Here is a 17388-nt window from a genome sequence, read left to right as displayed (position 1 = left end):
TTATTTTTCATAGTCCATGGCTGGATGCTTTCTGGACAAAACTTAGTATATGACATAAAAATCTGGGGAGAAGGAAAGATTATAAAATTCTGAAAATAGAAAAGAGTAACTAGCCATGACTGGTGTGGCTCAGTGGACTGAACACTGGCCTGTGAACCAAAGGCTCGCTGATTTGATTCCCAGTCAGGATTGCAGGCTGGGTCCCTAGTGGGGATGCATGAAAGTTTCTCTCCCTTTTTTCCTGCTCCCTTTCCAGTCTCTCTAAAAAAGTAAATAAAAAAGAAAAAATAACTAATACCAAATGATGACTCTCTGCAACAACACATTTCTTAAGAGCATCAATTTTCTGACTTTTATAGTTTGTATTATTATTGTTTTCCCTCCCCATTCTCTTTTAGTTTTCTAATCCAAGCTAAAAGAGCAGCTCTTTTCGTTGCAAAGTTCAGAGCTTCAAAAATGACTAGTTTGGTATTTGAAGGCAAGAAAATTTTTCATTCAAAACCTATAATTTAGACCTCCAGAAGACTCCAGACAATAAGTGTGCTATTTTTTAAAAATCTGAACTCTTTGCCTCAAGTCTGGATTTAAGAATTGAAGTTTGCCAGTGATGTGGACTACTTCAACACACTTTAAAATAGTACTTCTTTTAGACAACTTTGAGGGTCTAAGAGAAAATCAGACCCCTATTTCTCTGTCCACTCATTGGGTTTCCAAAAATTGTGAGGTACTGTGCCATTTTAAATCTAAACCTGTATGTCTTTCTAACAGGTTTTTGTCCTGTGGCCCTTCTAGTCAGTTACTCAGTGAAAAGCACCATGCAGTTCTATCTCAGAGTCTCCAACCTAAAAGTGCAATGGCCAAATCATTGTCAACGTCTCACACGGCCTGCCTTTCAGTGCAGAGAAAAGTCTGCAGGACATTCTCACTTCCAAAAGTGTGCCTTGGGTTCGCTAACTCAGATTAAAGCTTCTGTGGTGATTTCCTTCAGGTGATTATTAGGGGATTCTGTTTCCTGGATAAACAATGAGAAAATTCCACACTCTCAAACCTGGAGTTGATTTTATTTTACTGAGATACGGTTAAAGTAAGTCATGGTTGTTATTAAATGGCATTTTTTCAAAAGCCACCAGGGTATGTCTGTTAGAATGATAATGACTGTTTTATTGTTTGAATTTGCTCATTCTATTCTCTTAATGTCCATTATATTAATATATATTTCTAAAACCAGTGTTATTTTAGTAAGGAAGTATAAGCATTCTGATTTAAGTTATTACATACTTAAAAGTGACGTATCATTTTAAAAGTTTTGTATCATGCACTGTGTAAGCTTAAGTGGTGAAAGTACAGTCTGAGGTTCTTCACCTTGCTTTTCAACGTTGCAATGCCACTCTTGTCATGCTTGGATGGCTGTCTGACAATGGTCATGCTGACAAATTCTCCTGCCAAGACAACGTCTAGATAGAAAACTGAAGTTACTAGTTACTAAACCAGCGGAAACAGAAGCTCTCATTTGAGATCAACCCAATGAGCTGCCATCTATTGACAAAGCAAGACAGACAGAGGACCCTCCACAGGGCGGGTGCTGCAGCAGTTACGGTAGTGGGAGGTATGCAAATGTTCTCAGGTTGCACATTGACTGAAAAGTCGCAGTCGGGAGAGCTTTGTGACAGTTCTGTGAAAAAGCGTAAATGAACCTGAATTCAGCCAATCTGTAGATTTTGAGTGTTCACAGAGAGAACATTTTCTGCATTCCAAGTACAAAGGTAGGATGCCAAGTAAGTCTTCAGCAATCTTTTGGTCAGATATTTTTTGGTAGACAACAAAAACCCCACCTGTAAAATAACAGGTATTAAAAAAGTAATATTGGCTGTATTATATTTAAAACTCTGTTTTGAGGTGAAGGATTACAGAAGATGACAAGAAAAAACACATACAAGTGCAACTCACACATCGGGTCTCTGTTGATGTGACTTGTCCATTAAAAGCTCCACTAACTTGTCTGAAGATTAGCTTTCTTTTAAATTTAATAGAGGCACTTTCTCATAATAGCCAACTGAACTTCTGACACCAACGCTTTTATTCTGCTTTTTCTAGTTTCGTTGAAACGCTAAAAATTAAAGAGCTGGCGTCCCTCACCTTTATGTGTTACATTAAAAGGGAAATGGCTAAAATCGTCAATGCCAACAACTTTGAAACTTTCCTTGTGCTCCCTAGCAGTACTCATGTGTTCAAAACCACGGGAAAGAATTGCTGGTCAGTTATGCATGGAGGAAGGAAGTCTGGTTCAAAGACCTTCCCACAGGAGAGATTTAATGATAGCACTGTTATTCCTGACATACGACCTTGAGCAATAGACTTTCTAATTATACTTCCAGAATAGAACTAAGGCACTCTGAAGACAAGGCTCATTGGGACTTACACTACTCCGTTCTGTGGGAAAGTGGGCATTCACGCCAGCAAAAACGGTGTTAGAGATTATGGGATTGGAAAAGGCAGCCTTTTGAATGTACCAATTTCTCCTTCTAGCAAATGGATCGCACTCTCAAGTATGTGTAGTAAAAACAAAATCACCATCGGGACTTTGGGCCTTCGTTGTGATCTCCTTAGTATCAGGAGAATGATTTGATCAAAAGTAATCTAGAGTTCTGGCTGGTGTGGCTCAGTGGATTGAGTGAGGGCCTGTGAAGCAAAGGGTCTCTGGTTCGATTCCCAGTCAGGGCACCTGCCTGGGTTGCAGGCCATGTCCCTAGCAGGGAACACATGAGAGGCAACCACACATTGCTGTTTCTCTCCCACTCTTTCTCCTTCACTTTCCCTCTCTCTAAAAATAAATAAATAAAATATTTTTAAAAAGTAATTTAGAGAACTAGAGCATATTTTTAATACATTTCGAGCTTCAGTAGAGCTGTTATAACTAGCTCTTTCTAAAAGGAAAATAAATGACAGCATTATTGAGTTAATTATTTATATATATATTTTATTTTATAATTTGTAATCCTTGTCAGCATACATTAAAAAAGAGAGGGATATTAATAATCAGAATGACAATATAAAAGCTGGCTATTAGCACTTTGGTCTTTACAGACTCTCAATATTGTCCCATAGAATTTTGGAGTGTATTTTTATTCTTTCTTCTTAAAAAGAACATTTTAAAAAATCTTGCCTCCTTTTCAAAATTTCCATTAATTCAAAAATTTTTTGTTATATAAACATACTATTATTTAATTCTTTTTAGTATGTTAATCATTTCCATATGTATGTATCAGCCAAAATAATTTACATCTTAGGGCAAATTTCTGTGTCATAGAAGGCAGAAAGCAAAGGAAAAGGATGAATCTAGGATTTTCTTTGGAGGAGAGAAATTCTCGGTACCTTCATGACTCGCCTGGTTGGGCTTTATTTCAATGATGTCTGATACGCGGCCAGGACCTCATGAGACTAGAACAGAGCATCACTCTCATCATGTTGATACACATTACTCATTTTTGGAGTGGTAGGGGAGATGGGTATATTCCATTATAATATGCCACTCTTTGCATTTATGTAGTTGTGTCTTCAGAATGATATACTCACCTATGGATAATTACACTATGTAACACCAGATAGTTACTTAGTACCTGTTATACACTCATACATGTATTGATTCATTAAATACTCACAACTCTATGAGGTAGGTATTGTTATTTCCATTTTCACATGAGGAAACTGAGGCACAAACAGGGTAAAGTTTGCCAAAGGTCACACAGCTAGTGAGTGGTTGAATATTTCAGTATCTGTACCTATATTACAAGTCCCAGAGCCACCTAAGTAACATCTCAATTGCCTCTGCATGTCTCTCCTGATTTTAGCCAAAACTATCTTCCTGCCCTTATGTTACAACATATACCTAGGATCCTTTTAGTTGTAATTGGCAAACATGTCCATTCTGAGCTACTTAATGTCAGCGACCTTGTTTTCATTGGGGGGGGGGGTCTCCGTATGTAGCAGGATCTCTATGGAGGGGTCTCTGGTACAGTATGTAGTAGGCAAAGGGAGTGTGGTGGTAAATCAGAGATATAGTCCTTGTTCTCATAGTTCCTTGTCTTAAAGACTCTGTATCACATCCTCAGCTTTAGTTAGCATATGTCAGAATTGTCTGGGAAGCTCTTCAATATTTATGAGGCCCAGAATAAACCCCAGAATCATAAAACCTGAATCCCTAAGTGTGGGCCCTTGGCATTAGTAATTTTTTGAAAGGCATCTGACAATTTCATGTACAGCCAAGGTGGAGAAAAACTAGCTTAGTCTATTGGTAAAGGAAACAGTAAGATATCGTCACAGGAAAAACACACAGCCACAGAATTGGATATGAGTTATGAACGATAGAAAAAAGTGTAATGAGAGATGATAATAGGTTTGGGATGAATGGCAAAAGACACTGCTCTGGAGAAGCACCACTTTGGCGAGTGTTAAAATAAGGGTCAGAATTTAGCAAGGTGAAGTCACTCTTGCAAAAATTTCTGGAAGAGGGGAATGTGTGCATGTCCAGGCCTCGGTGCTCCAAGGACAAACAAAGGTATTGCTGTCAGAGTAGCACACGGGATATCAAGTGATAGGGAGTGAGTCTGGGCAAGTATTCATGGAGGCTGTTCCAGCCTCTGGCCTGGGGTGGATACTCCTGCATTTTTTATAAAATGAGGTGCAGAATAACCTCAACTTCAGTGTCTTTCACCTGATACCCTCAAATAATTCCCTGCTTTCCCATAAACTCTGTGAATAGATTTTGTTCCTTTTGAAAAAGGTGAATTTATCAAGGAACCTTGGGTAATAACATTATATATGTTTCCCGAGTATGAGTCTATAGTATGTCATTTGTATATTGTACTGTGTGCTCACCAGCTCAAATCTACTCTTCTTCTGTCACCATATATGTGACACTTCACTCTCTTCTTCCTCCCTTATCCCCTTCCGTCTGGTAACTACCATATCGCTGTCTGTATCTATGAGGGTTTTTTGTTCGTTCCTTTGTTGCTTTCTGTTTCATATTCCACATATGAGTGAAATCATAGGGCTCTTGTCCTTTTTGCTCTGACTTATTTCACTCGTTGTAATATTCTCAAGGCCCATTCATATTGTCACATGGACAATATTTCATCCTCTTTATGGCTGAGTAGTGTTTCATTATTAAAAAGACAAGAAATAACTAGTGCTGCTAGGAATGTAAATTGGCACAGCCACTATGGAAAAAGGTATGAAGTTTATTAAAAAAATTAAGAATGGAGCTCTTATGTGATCTAGCAATCCTTCTTCTGAGTATCTACCCCAGAATTTGAAAACATTCCTTCATAAGATATACACACCCGTGTGTTCATTGTGGCATTAATCATGGCGCCAATGCACGGAGACAACCGAAATGCCCTCTGATGGATGACTGTATAGAGAAGATGAGATCTTGTCCTTCTGTGTGCTGGAAGTAGACGCAGTCTCAATTGAGCTTGCTAGATTTCCTTGCAAAATAGTCCTCCTGACTGAGGCAGTTTACTGTTTCCCCTTTCTGGGGAGCACAGAAGGAGCACAGAAAGTGCGTTGCCATGGATACCAGAAAACACAGAGAGTTTAAAGCAGCTCAGGGGCAGGCTGAGAGGGTATATAGGCAGGTAGATGGTAGAACGCTGTTTTCAGATAGGCCCCCTGTAAACTTGTCTCTTTTCTAGTTTCAGTCTTCTTAGAAACCAGTTCTATTTCTTTATCAACTCTTTCTTCTCAGCTATAGCCATCAACCTAATGGCTTGGTTTTGATACCGTAATCACTGATCTTTATCCTTCAAAAAATGCCATTTCTATTAAAATGTTAAGCCCTTCCTCTAGAGTTTATCTCCTACCAGATGACTGGGGTAACCCAGCATGACTTTGGGTCACCAAGTCATGTCCTGGATATTCCAGGGCTTCTCTGAGTCTTGATTACCACGTGATAGAAGACACCCTGCCTTCCTTAGTAACAGCAGGAACATATTGCAGAAAATCCTTGATATCNAGTAGATGTAGTCTCAATTGAGCTTGCTAGATTTCCTTGCAAAATAGTCCTCCTGACTGAGGCAGTTTACTGTTTCCCCTTTCTGGGGAGCACAGAAGGAGCACAGAAAGTGCGTTGCCATGGATACCAGAAAACACAGAGGGTTTAAAGCAGCTCAGGGGCAGGCTGAGAGGGTATATAGGCAGGTAGATGGTAGAGCGCTGTTTTCAGATAGGCCCCCTGTAAACTTGTCTCTTTTCTAGTTTCAGTCTTCTTAGAAACCAGTTCTATTTCTTTAACAACTCTTTCTTCTCAGCTATAGCCATCAACCTAATGGCTTGGTTTTGATACTGTAATCACTGATCTTTATCCTTCAAAAAATGCCATTTCTATTAAAATGTTAAGCCCTTCCTCTAGAGTTTATCTCCTACCAGATGACTGGGGTAACCCAGCATGACTTTGGGTCACCAAGTCATGTCCTGGATATTCCAGGGCTTCTCTGAGTCTTGATTACCACGTGATAGAAGACACCCTGCCTTCCTTAGTAACAGCAGGAACATATTGCAGAAAATCCTTGATATCTTATCATTGTTTACATTTCAGCTCTAAAGTTTGGCAGGCAATCACAAGTCCCCTTAATATAGTATCTCCTTTAACTCACTGATGTATAGGAAAGAATAATCTGAAAATCAGGTACTGTGACTTTTATTTTAAAATAAGTTACTTAAAGGTCTCTTGCTCTCTCATATATAGATAGATAGATAGAGAGAGAGTACCTGGTACCCTCAAATAATTCCCTGCTTTCCCATAAACTCTGTGAATAGATTTTGTTCCTTTTGAAAAAGGTAATTTATCAAGGAACCTTGGGTAATAACATTATATATGTTTCACGAGTATGAGTCTATAGTATGTCATTTGTATATTGTACTGTGTGCAATAGATATATATAGATATAGATATATATCTATAGATATCTATATCTATAGATATATCTATAGATATATAGATAACATATATATAGAGAGATAGACATGCATATATATGTATCTACATAGAGAGGGAAGGTGAGAGGACAAAGAGTAAATTATATAAAATTATGGAGGAAAGTCCTATCTGCTGATTCTAACCTGGGTGATCCTTCCAATTTTAAGTTAGACATTTTCAGAACAGTGCCTGGAAACAGAACCATCTGATGTATATGCATTAGTTTGGGTCTGCTCTCCAGAATTACTAAAAAATAATTTATGCTTGAGCACCATGAAAGTGATTCAGAAGTATTGGGTTCCTTTTGCTTTTCACAAATAGTCATGAAGCAGATTCCCCACTCTCACCTCTGCCGCACACACTAGTTAGTTGTTTTAGCAGTTGTGACAAGTATTCCTCATATTTGCCTTTGGTTTTTCTTGGAAAGTGGATGTTAGGCTATTATTTTCAAAGTTGTTTAATTATATTCAAAGGAATTGTTTCATCTCTTTATAGTTTATGGATATTATTCATATAGCTTTTCACTTTGCATTTTAAACATTTTACACCTAGAATCCTTCTTTAGCCCACTTTAATAGTTAACAAATATAAATAAGCTAGTTGAAAAAATAACCTTCTACATAATATAAAAATTGTGATGTCTCAATAGAGAAAATATAAATAAATCCAGGCCTTATGTGTTGTCATCTAAAATAAGTAAGTGTGTCATATTTCTAATTAGTTTTACAGTAAAATTTGGTCACAGAGTCAGCAAAATACGCTCATTTAATTGAAGCTAAATTATTAAAAATTTAAATAATTGATTTCTTATTACCATTTCATTTTATACAACCATTTATATTTCTTTTAAATATCCCTTACTTTTAATTCACAATTTTATTAATTCTTTTAATTACTTTTACTTTACTTTTGAATTCGCATTTTATTAATTCTCCCTTTGTTTAGCCCTGGCCAGTGTCGTTCAGTTGGTTGAAGCATCTTTCTATACACCAAAGAGTGGCAGTTTCGGTTCCTGGTCAGGGCACTTGCCTGGGCTGTGGGTTCAGTCCCTGGCTGGGGAGTGTATGAGAGGCAACCTATCAATGTTTCCTTTTCACATTGATGTTTCTGTCCCTCTGGCCCTCCCTCTCTTTCCCTACTTCAAAAATCAATGACCATGTCCTCAGGTGAGGATCAAAATATAATACTTGCTTTGTTTAGTAACTTTACTCAGTAAACCAATATTTAAAATATATTTAAAAGCCAAAGACTTATAATTATAGACATAAGGAAATATCAGATTTCAAATCACACACAACTGTTACAAGCACAAAAGAAGGGAGGAAAGAAAAATGATATTGTTTTAATATACAAAAACAAAAAAGTTGGACCAACTTTCACATACACAAGCTATACCCCGCAATAGTGATAAATCCACTGCCATAATTGTGAACAGGGGAAATGGAGGTCTTGAGGGTTTGTGAGGAAAAGAATTTGATGAGACCCACGTGGGAGGATTGGGTTTTGCGGTAAAATCAAGAGGGTGCTCCTCCTGAATTCCCAATGTCCCATCTCTGGCTTTCTCACCGTGAAAAAATTCAATCTTGTCTCAGTCGGGCCAGAATGAAGGCCACTGCCCAGAGTGTCTGCCCCACCTGACAGTCCAATTCAGTCCCACATCTGGAAGCTCAGCATATGTTTGAATATGTAGGGCTTAGCTGGGCTACCGTGTTCCAGCTCTCTCCTGGAGCCTGCGTGTGGAGTCCACAGGGTCAGGGGCCATGCAGCTGCTGGGGCCACGTGACTAGGAAGAGAACAGTGAGTGTTGGCCGTCAGGCAAGAAAAAGAAAGGGCTTCTTTGTTTCCCTGGGATTATATGTTAGTTTGGGGTTTGGGGTGAACCAGGTGTTTTTTCGAAAGAACCAATGAATATTCCACGTTTTTGCAGGTTTTTGATTGATCCACCCCATGGTTAGACTGACAGGTCTTTTGGTCAAGCACCTCCCCCCTCGATCCTCAAAACCTGGTACCAGGGGAAAGGGAAGGGTGTTAATCCCCTTTGGTGGAGAGGTGCTGCAATTCCCTGGGGTATGAAGCTGTACTTTCCTGGCTAAGCAGGCAGGCTCATGCTTCTCATTTTATTAAACTCAATTTCTAATCCCTCTGTACCCCTTTCTCTTATTAATAATTAGCTAAGTACTGAAAGTAACATAATTACTATATTAAGTTTGTGAATTTCTGCTTGGACATGTGTGTGATACTTACATTACAAAAGAGTGTGGCATTTTCTTGGCCATCCAAAATGCTAGTTTTAACTACTTGAATGTTGTTTTTTTAAGCCACTTGTTGTGAATGATGAAACGAAAAGACAATTTATAATAAGATATTTTTACATGCTATACATTTATCCTAAAGAACAAACCAAAATCTGTTACAGTTATTAAATGTACAGAGGGACGTGGGTGTCTGGGTGACAGGGAAGAAAGGGTGAAGTCATTTTCGTGAATAACCTTTGGGAACTTTTGAGCTTTGTACCATAAGCATGCATTATGTAAGCACATACACTCATGAACGTAGAGCTGGGAATCTATGGTGGGGGAACAAGTGCACTGTATTTTGCAAAGTAATTTAGCTATTGCATTTCCTAATATATACCTAACTAACAAGTAAACCACCTGACCTCTTCAAATGTTTCATTTACTTAACAGTAAAGAAAAAAATGACCAATATGGGCCCATTTGTGAGAAGACATGAACTTGAAAGCCCCCCTGCCCTCTGTGAATGGTGGAAGGTTTCTGCTGAATCGTTGAATTCTCCAATTAAGTCCATGTTATGAATTTTGGCCCAGGTAGAAACCCAGTGGGCAGTCATGGGGTAATATATTTATACACATAAAGTTAATTGGCTTGTATTCTGCTTTATTTACTTTTTAACCTTGACCTCATTAGAACCAATGTAACTACCTTAGTGGCTTGGTAGCTGCTTATCAAGTGGATTTCTGCCTTTTAATGCAGAAAGGTAAGGTAAAGAAAATACCATTTTCTGACTTTCAGATGGGAAAAATTGCAATAAGAAAAGTTTTTCCCAGTTTCAAAATACTTTTCCATAATTAGCTCAAGTGGATGGATACCAAAAGGAGAAAAGTCAAATCTCTAAAAGGCTACCCAGGAGAAAAACAAGAAATCTGGATCGTCTAGTTCGTGCCCACCCCAGGGATGACTGAGCATCCACTTGGAGAGATTTGAACTTCAGCTTTCTTTTCTGCATATGTTATTAATCCAGATTTACTCTGCTTTTAACCAACTAGCTCAATATCTGCTGAACTAGGTGTTATAAATAAACTATTGCCAACAATAGAGATAGAATAGCTAGCTAACAAATTACATACTCTGGGCATTTTGAGAACCACATATCACTAGCCTTTCTAAATAAACAAAATATTCTTCCAAAGGCTGAACCAGCTTGCTCAGGCATACCTCAGATGGGTTAAGTTTCTCAGCTGTCCTGTTTATCACAGCCAACATAGATAGTTTTGCGAAGATCAGGCACTTCAGAGACAACATTTTCCGTATTTGTACATCAGAGCTTAAACTCACTAAATCTTTACGAAAGATTGAGGGCTATAATGGAGAACACTTAAAAAAATCATCGTAGTGATAGTATCTGGGAATATTTTATCTAGTTCTTTTCTGGTCTCTGCTAACAAATAAGCAGGGTCAGTGGGTAGTGGTGGTGGTGGTTGTAAGGAGGATGGTAGTAGCAATTCCAGCAGTGTATTGTTTTGTTTGGAAAGGCACTTGATTCTACTCAGTAGTATTAAATACCTTACTTTTGGCCCTCAGAGAGCTAAGCACGCAGAGAAACAGCCGTGACTAAGTCAGCTACAGTACTTGCCATTATGGAGCGTACAGTGTAATCATTTACTGAAACAGAAAATCTTTAAAAGAGCTATAGATCTCTAGATGGACCAATCATTAACACTCTGCACACCATGGCAATGAAATAAAGAAATCAGAATGACCAACATCAGCCTAGAGCCTGATGCAATGCAGCATAAATTCCAAGACGTCCTTGGGTTTCAGTCTTAGTACTAAACTGACTTATTAGTTTGAAATATGTTTTGTGTTAAATTGACTGTATTTTCTACGTGAGAGGGTGACTATGTCACTGATGAAAATGGCACTTTGTGTCTTTATGTTTTGTATTTATTCCTGGGATAATTCCAGGATTGTAGGGGACCGCTTGGTCTTGGCCTGGCCAATGTGACTCGGCTCTGTATGGAAAACCTACAGATGCGAAGTGGTGGGCAAGAGCCAGACCTTCAAACCGAGTTTTCCCATGGGAATCAGGCCTAGAAAATGCATACAGATTGTTATGGGTTGCTCTTACTAAAACTCCATCACCCTGGTCTGAAACAACAAGTGTGTATTGTCTATCTTCAAGATAATTTCCAAAGCCTGTGTGAGTTTTCCCAAGGACAGAGCTAATCAGCTCATGGCCATTCCCCTCTGCATGTTATTTTCATTTCCTTGATTGTACCTGGAATGTAGACAATAATATTCTATGTGATAGATAATAAATCTTTCTCTGATGTAAGACCCGAGGAAAACAATAAAAGCCTGTCTAGGCAAGGGTCGGGGCGCTCCCCTCTTGAGGGAGTGGCCGAGGCACCATAGACACTCTCCCCTTGAGAGAGTCGTCCTGCCTGTTCCCTTTTTCCACACAGGATTGTTGTCACCTGTGCATTCATTCTCGTCATAAGCCACAACAGGCGGACTCTGCTGGACAGAATTTGTGACACAGGATAACTTAATTACTATAATATAATTTACTATATTGATAGTACTTCATTTGGCATTTCAGCATTTTCTTGTTTTTTCTTTCTTTCCTTTTTTTTTTAGAGAGAGAGAGAGGAAGAAGGGAGAAAGAGAAACATCAATGTGAGGGAGAAGTATCACTTGGTTGCCTCTCATACACACCCCACTCAGGAATGGAACCGACGACCATGGCAGGGAATTGAATTGGCAGCCTTTTCCTTTGTGGAATGATGCCCAACCAACTGAGCCAAACTGGTCAGGGCCTCATTTCTATATATAATGAATAGGACCATAAACCTACTTTATTATACCACTCTTAGTAGTGATAGAATTATGGTCATAGAAATCACATAAAATTAATGTGATGATCACTTAGTTTGGGTTTTCCAAAAAAGCAGAGCCTGAGATAAGAAAGTGGTTTTAGGTAGTCTATTTGAAAAGTTATTCAAGAATGGGAAGAGGGAGACGAAGGAAAAGCCAAAATGTGGGTTTGTCGCAAAGCCACTGATGTTGGAAATGAGTACGGAACCCTGCTCTAGGTTCCCTGAGAGGTATAAAGAACATCTGTACATCTGTCCCTGGGGTGGTAAGGTAGAGTCTCTACCTGCCAGATTGCCTTTCGGATGGATTGAGGCTCAAGACTGTGGATATGAAATCCCCAACATTTTAGGCTGCCTTTGTGAGTGGATCCAGCAGGCACTTAATGCCCTGGTGAAAGTCCCAGGTCAAAAAGCGAAAGGATGGCCAGTGAGGGAGGTGGCAGGTGAGTCTGAGCTAAGACTCCCAATATCTTCCACTGCTACCAGAGGCTGGTTGAGGGGGTTTGGTATGGGCTACCGAAGGGGTGTGATATAGACCGCTCCTCTCTATTCAGTCCCACTTGTGTTCACTCTGGTCTCTTTTGTCACTGAGTTTTTGAGCTTGAAGCCAGCCTTAATATCTGTTAAAGCTAAATGAAAGCCAATTTGTAACAAGCACAATCAATACTTCTGCAACTGACTTAGGGCTACTGACTATATTGATCATCTTTCTCTTCCACTCTCCATTTTAGACTTCTAACCCATCACTAGCGTTTCTGCTGGTCTTGGTAAATTTTCATTTGAGGTTGTCTTGACTCTTAACCTTGAGATGTCTAAACCCTTGCTCTTATCCAGTTCATGGCTTATGCAATTACCTATTTATCATTATCACCAGCAACAGAGTACCTTATATGAGGAAACCAGGATCTCCTTATATGAAGGGGGGAACCCCACAAAACACAATTTATTTATAAAAATTGTGTGTTTATTCTCACACATTTAAACTTCAGCCAACTTCAAAGTCCTCTCCATTTATTGCAGTACACCTATTGAGACATTGTTTTCCATTTATCAAGAGCAGTTTTTGAACTCACCAACTTTGATGCTGTTTACGGTTTCTGTCTTTTTGTTTGTTTGTTTGTTTAACCTCTCCCACATCTGCAAAACATTTCCTTTTGAGGACTTTTTCATTTGGGGAAACAAAAAAAGTCACTTGAGAAGGGATCAGGTGAATAGGAAGCATGGAGCACAGGGGTCATGCCGTTTTTGGGTTAAAAACTGCTGAATACTCAGCATGATGTGGGCAGGTGTGGTCCTCAATAACCCATTCTGAAACGGGCAAACATGTTGAAATTTTTTTTTTAGATGCAAAAAAATGTTTACTGAAGCAAAATGCAGCATCTCGCACCAACGCCAACCGGTATACTGCAGATGGGCTCCTGGGACACCCACCCAGCGGGGGCAGCCTGTACTCCCGGGGCCTGCTCTCCAGGTGATTATCTCAAGATAATTCCATGTTTTTTGAGTTCTCCTAGTAAGTTAAAGCATAAAAGTATTTACAAGGTAAAACAAAACATCTCTGTTACCAATAGATTATCAGTGTTGCAACTCTGTATATTTTGTATATTATTTTCTAACATTGTACTTAAAGTGCCATGAGAATTTTCTTGGGAAATTTTATAGAACTGTATTTACTGTTTGCTCATCATATCTCTTTTACAAACCATAATGCACTAACTTAAGTGTTCTCAGATATTTTAATTATTAAACTTTAATTTATATAAGTATTATGAATACAAGAAAGTGCTTATTTTATATATTTCTTAAAAATAAGTATATTTTATTGTGGAAACACTTGGTCAAAGAGAATAGAAATTTTTATGATTTCCAACACTATCTTCAGTTTTTATATGCAGGGGTAGGCAAAAGTAGGTTAATAATAACAAAAATTATTACATAAATAATATAAGAATAAACTCTATTTTTCATGTATTCACAACTATAAACGTACTTTTGTCCACCTTTGTATATATCCTTCCATGTGAAGAAGAATCTCTTGATATTCGAGTGCATTAAAGAAAAAAAATGTAATACATTTGATAAATTGGAACAAAGAAAAAATGGTACACACTGCAAACATTTTTAAAAAATATTTTACTTATTTTTAGAGAGAGGGAAAGGGAAGGAGAAAGAGTGGGAGAGAAACATCAATGTGTGGCTGCCCCTCATGTGTCCCCCAGAGAAAACCTGGCCTGCAACCCAGGCATGTGCCTTGACTGGGAATTGAACTGTCCACCCTTTGCTTTGCAGGCCTGTGCTCAGTCCACTGAGCTACACCAGCTAGGGCCACACTGCAAACATTTCAATAAGCCAATTTCCTTATGAAAACTAGTTTTCTCTTTCTTTCTTCCTTCTCTTCTTCCTTCCCTTTTCTTTTCTTCCCCCTTTCTCTCTCTTTTTATTTGAGCAGTAGTCAGTGGGCTCACAACCCAGTCCTGAAAGCTAGTAGGATATTGGTCCAGTCAGGCCTTGGCTTAAAACCAACGTAAACCTGTGTTGATGAACATCGCTACACTGACTTGGCATTAAGGTTACAATATTCCTTTACCACTCTCCATACATTCTCATGAAAAAAAAAACTTAGTATGGATAATAAGAAGAATTTAATAATATTCTGCATGATTAAGTTTCCAAGTCTAGAGGTTATTTCCTGTTGTCTCTTAATTTCAGATCCATTTTATGGGTGGAACAAAATGCTACAAAGGAAATAAAGTGCAGGTAAAGCAGAGTCTTCCAAAGGAGCTGGCGCTCTAGTTTGTATCTTTTTTTAATTCACTCCCCGAATACATGCTTATTACCTATTCAAATAATGGGGGAAATATCAATGACTGCAATGTTTCCAAATACTTTTACTTATTGATTTTTCCCATTTTTTATTGCACGAAGACCCAGAATTAGACAGTTCTAACTTCAATCCAGATTTCAATAACACTTTCAAAAATGTTTCTTTTACATTTTTTCCAACTAATTGAAGATCAGTCCTTCTTGATCTTTTCAAAAGGCACAAATGCTCTTATCTGTCTTAACTTAGCAAATCAATACATACTGTCACTTGTAAAATATAAACTGTTTGAAAAGGTGCTTTCCCAATATTTCCTAAGAGTTGTTATTACTGAGAACAGCTGTTAGATGGCAGGTCTATTTTCATATAGCTGGGTGGATTTGCAGCAAGAGTTAGAGTATGGTTTTCTGGTATCATCCTATATTGTATGGAAATTGTTAAATTTTAACCAGAACATGGCTATTCAGCTATTACAAAAGTATTTGGGAAAAATGATGTTTAGGATATTCTAATGGATATAAAAATTACTTCATATTGCCTAAAATGTAAGCACACTTCACTTTGTGTCAGAAACGTTGTATTTATTACCTCAGTTTAAAATTCAGTGATGATTTCACTGTTTGAAGGATAATTACTATAACTTGATTTCATTAAAGGTCTGTAGAAAAAATGAATCATGTTACTATTTTGTATATTCCCTAATCTACTTTAGAAGAGAGTAATTGTATTCAACATCTGTATTTTTAAAGGTCACCATCAAATATTCCATAAAGAATTTAATGAATTAAGCATCAACTTTCAAAATACATTTAATCTTCTAGTCAACATTTTATAGACCATTACATATGTCTATTTTTCCAATTGTTTGGCTTCTAGGATGCGGTAACAGGAACTGCACCCCCCTGCACACACACCACCACCAAGTGGGCAAGTGGACTTTTCCCTCAACCGCAAGAAAAGTCAATGGCTCTGAAGTCAAATCCAGTCTTTTGTTTTTATAAATAAAGTTTTATTGAAACCCAACCATATCTTTTTATGTCCTATTAACGTCTGCTTTAGTGATACCATTTCGGAGGAGAATAGTTGAGACAGAGGAAAGTGTTTAAGACGGTGGCTGAAAAGGCAGCCCGTGTTTACTTCTTTTTCAGACCAAGGTCATCGGCCACTGCTCCTTTAAATCTGGCTCATATCTAAAAGTTATATTTTATTTTGTCATATGCCTATGGAAGTATGCTTAAGCTAAAACCTGCCTTAAACATTTTTATAGAACAGATACAGCTGAATTTTGAGAAACACATTACATTAAAGGAACACTGCTCATGCTGGATTACCTGTTGTCAATTTGGTAATCAGCACGACCTCCTTTGAAGGTTTTCTTTTGGTCCTAGAGAGAAGACAGTCACTTTGTCTTATGTGGTTGCCCTTCCTGTGTGGTTCCAGGTTGGCCTTTCTTGTCCAAAGTTACCCACACAAGATATGGAAGTAGTAGGAGGAGATATTATTAATCTAGAGACAGGTGAGGCGAGGTGTGTGAACACACATGAGATTCATAGCAGTTTAGCGAGTGTGTTTTCGGGAACCACCTGCTTTACTGCTTTGGATAAAAATAACTGATGAAAGCTCTCCAGAAACCGAGGTCTGCGGCAACTTCCTGGTACACCTGTTAGACCATCTTCATTGATGCTTCAGACAAAATTGTTTCTGAACTTTGCTTTTTCACTGTCTGTTTAAGCCCCTTGTCCGTACTTTAAAATACCTAGGACATATGAAGTGGCTTCTATTTTCCTGACCTGACTTTTGGTAATAGACATGCATTTAGGGAAAATGTTATGTTAAAATGGAAACTGGAGTTAGTTTGATGATATAATTCTTTTTGAAGGTCATCGTGACCTCACAGCCAGTATAAAATAGGACACCAGGGGTTCAGGCACAGAGTAACAAATAGGAATTGGACGATCACTTATAGTTGCTGTAACTGAAATGCATGAAGAAAGAAAGGATTTGGGAGGCTAAGCAGCTGCTGTGGGAGAAAAGCAAACCTAAAGCGAGACAGTGGGGTGCCCTGACTAGTCCTTAGCCCACATTAGAACTTGAAGGAAGAAAACAGTTGGCATCACCCGGACTTTAAATTCCCAGTTCCACTTCTAAGTAAAAAAAAAAAATAGACAATTTCTACGATAGAAAAAAAGTTTTAATTCATATGTCGGATTCTCAATTCTCCTTTTAAAATTAAGGGAAGGTCTTATCTGACGGGTGGCTGAATTATAGTGTGTTCACAGCTTTGTCATTGTCTCTGTGAACCTCGGGGGTCACTGAGGAAAGAATAGAAAGATAGGGACCATGGAAGAGATGAAATTGGGCATATTCTCATGAACCTGAGCCCTTTGAACTTCCAGTTATGGATGAATTATCACTGCTGGCAGAAACAACCCCTCCCCTTCTGCAGTTGGCCACCATTGCCTGAGGACCCTGTCA

Source organism: Sturnira hondurensis, unplaced genomic scaffold, assembly GCF_014824575.4.
Source record: "Sturnira hondurensis isolate 20B ecotype Veracruz unplaced genomic scaffold, ASM1482457v3 Scaffold0009719, whole genome shotgun sequence".
NCBI classification, from domain to species: Eukaryota; Metazoa; Chordata; class Mammalia; order Chiroptera; family Phyllostomidae; genus Sturnira; species Sturnira hondurensis.
This window is presented reverse-complemented; position numbering follows the sequence as displayed.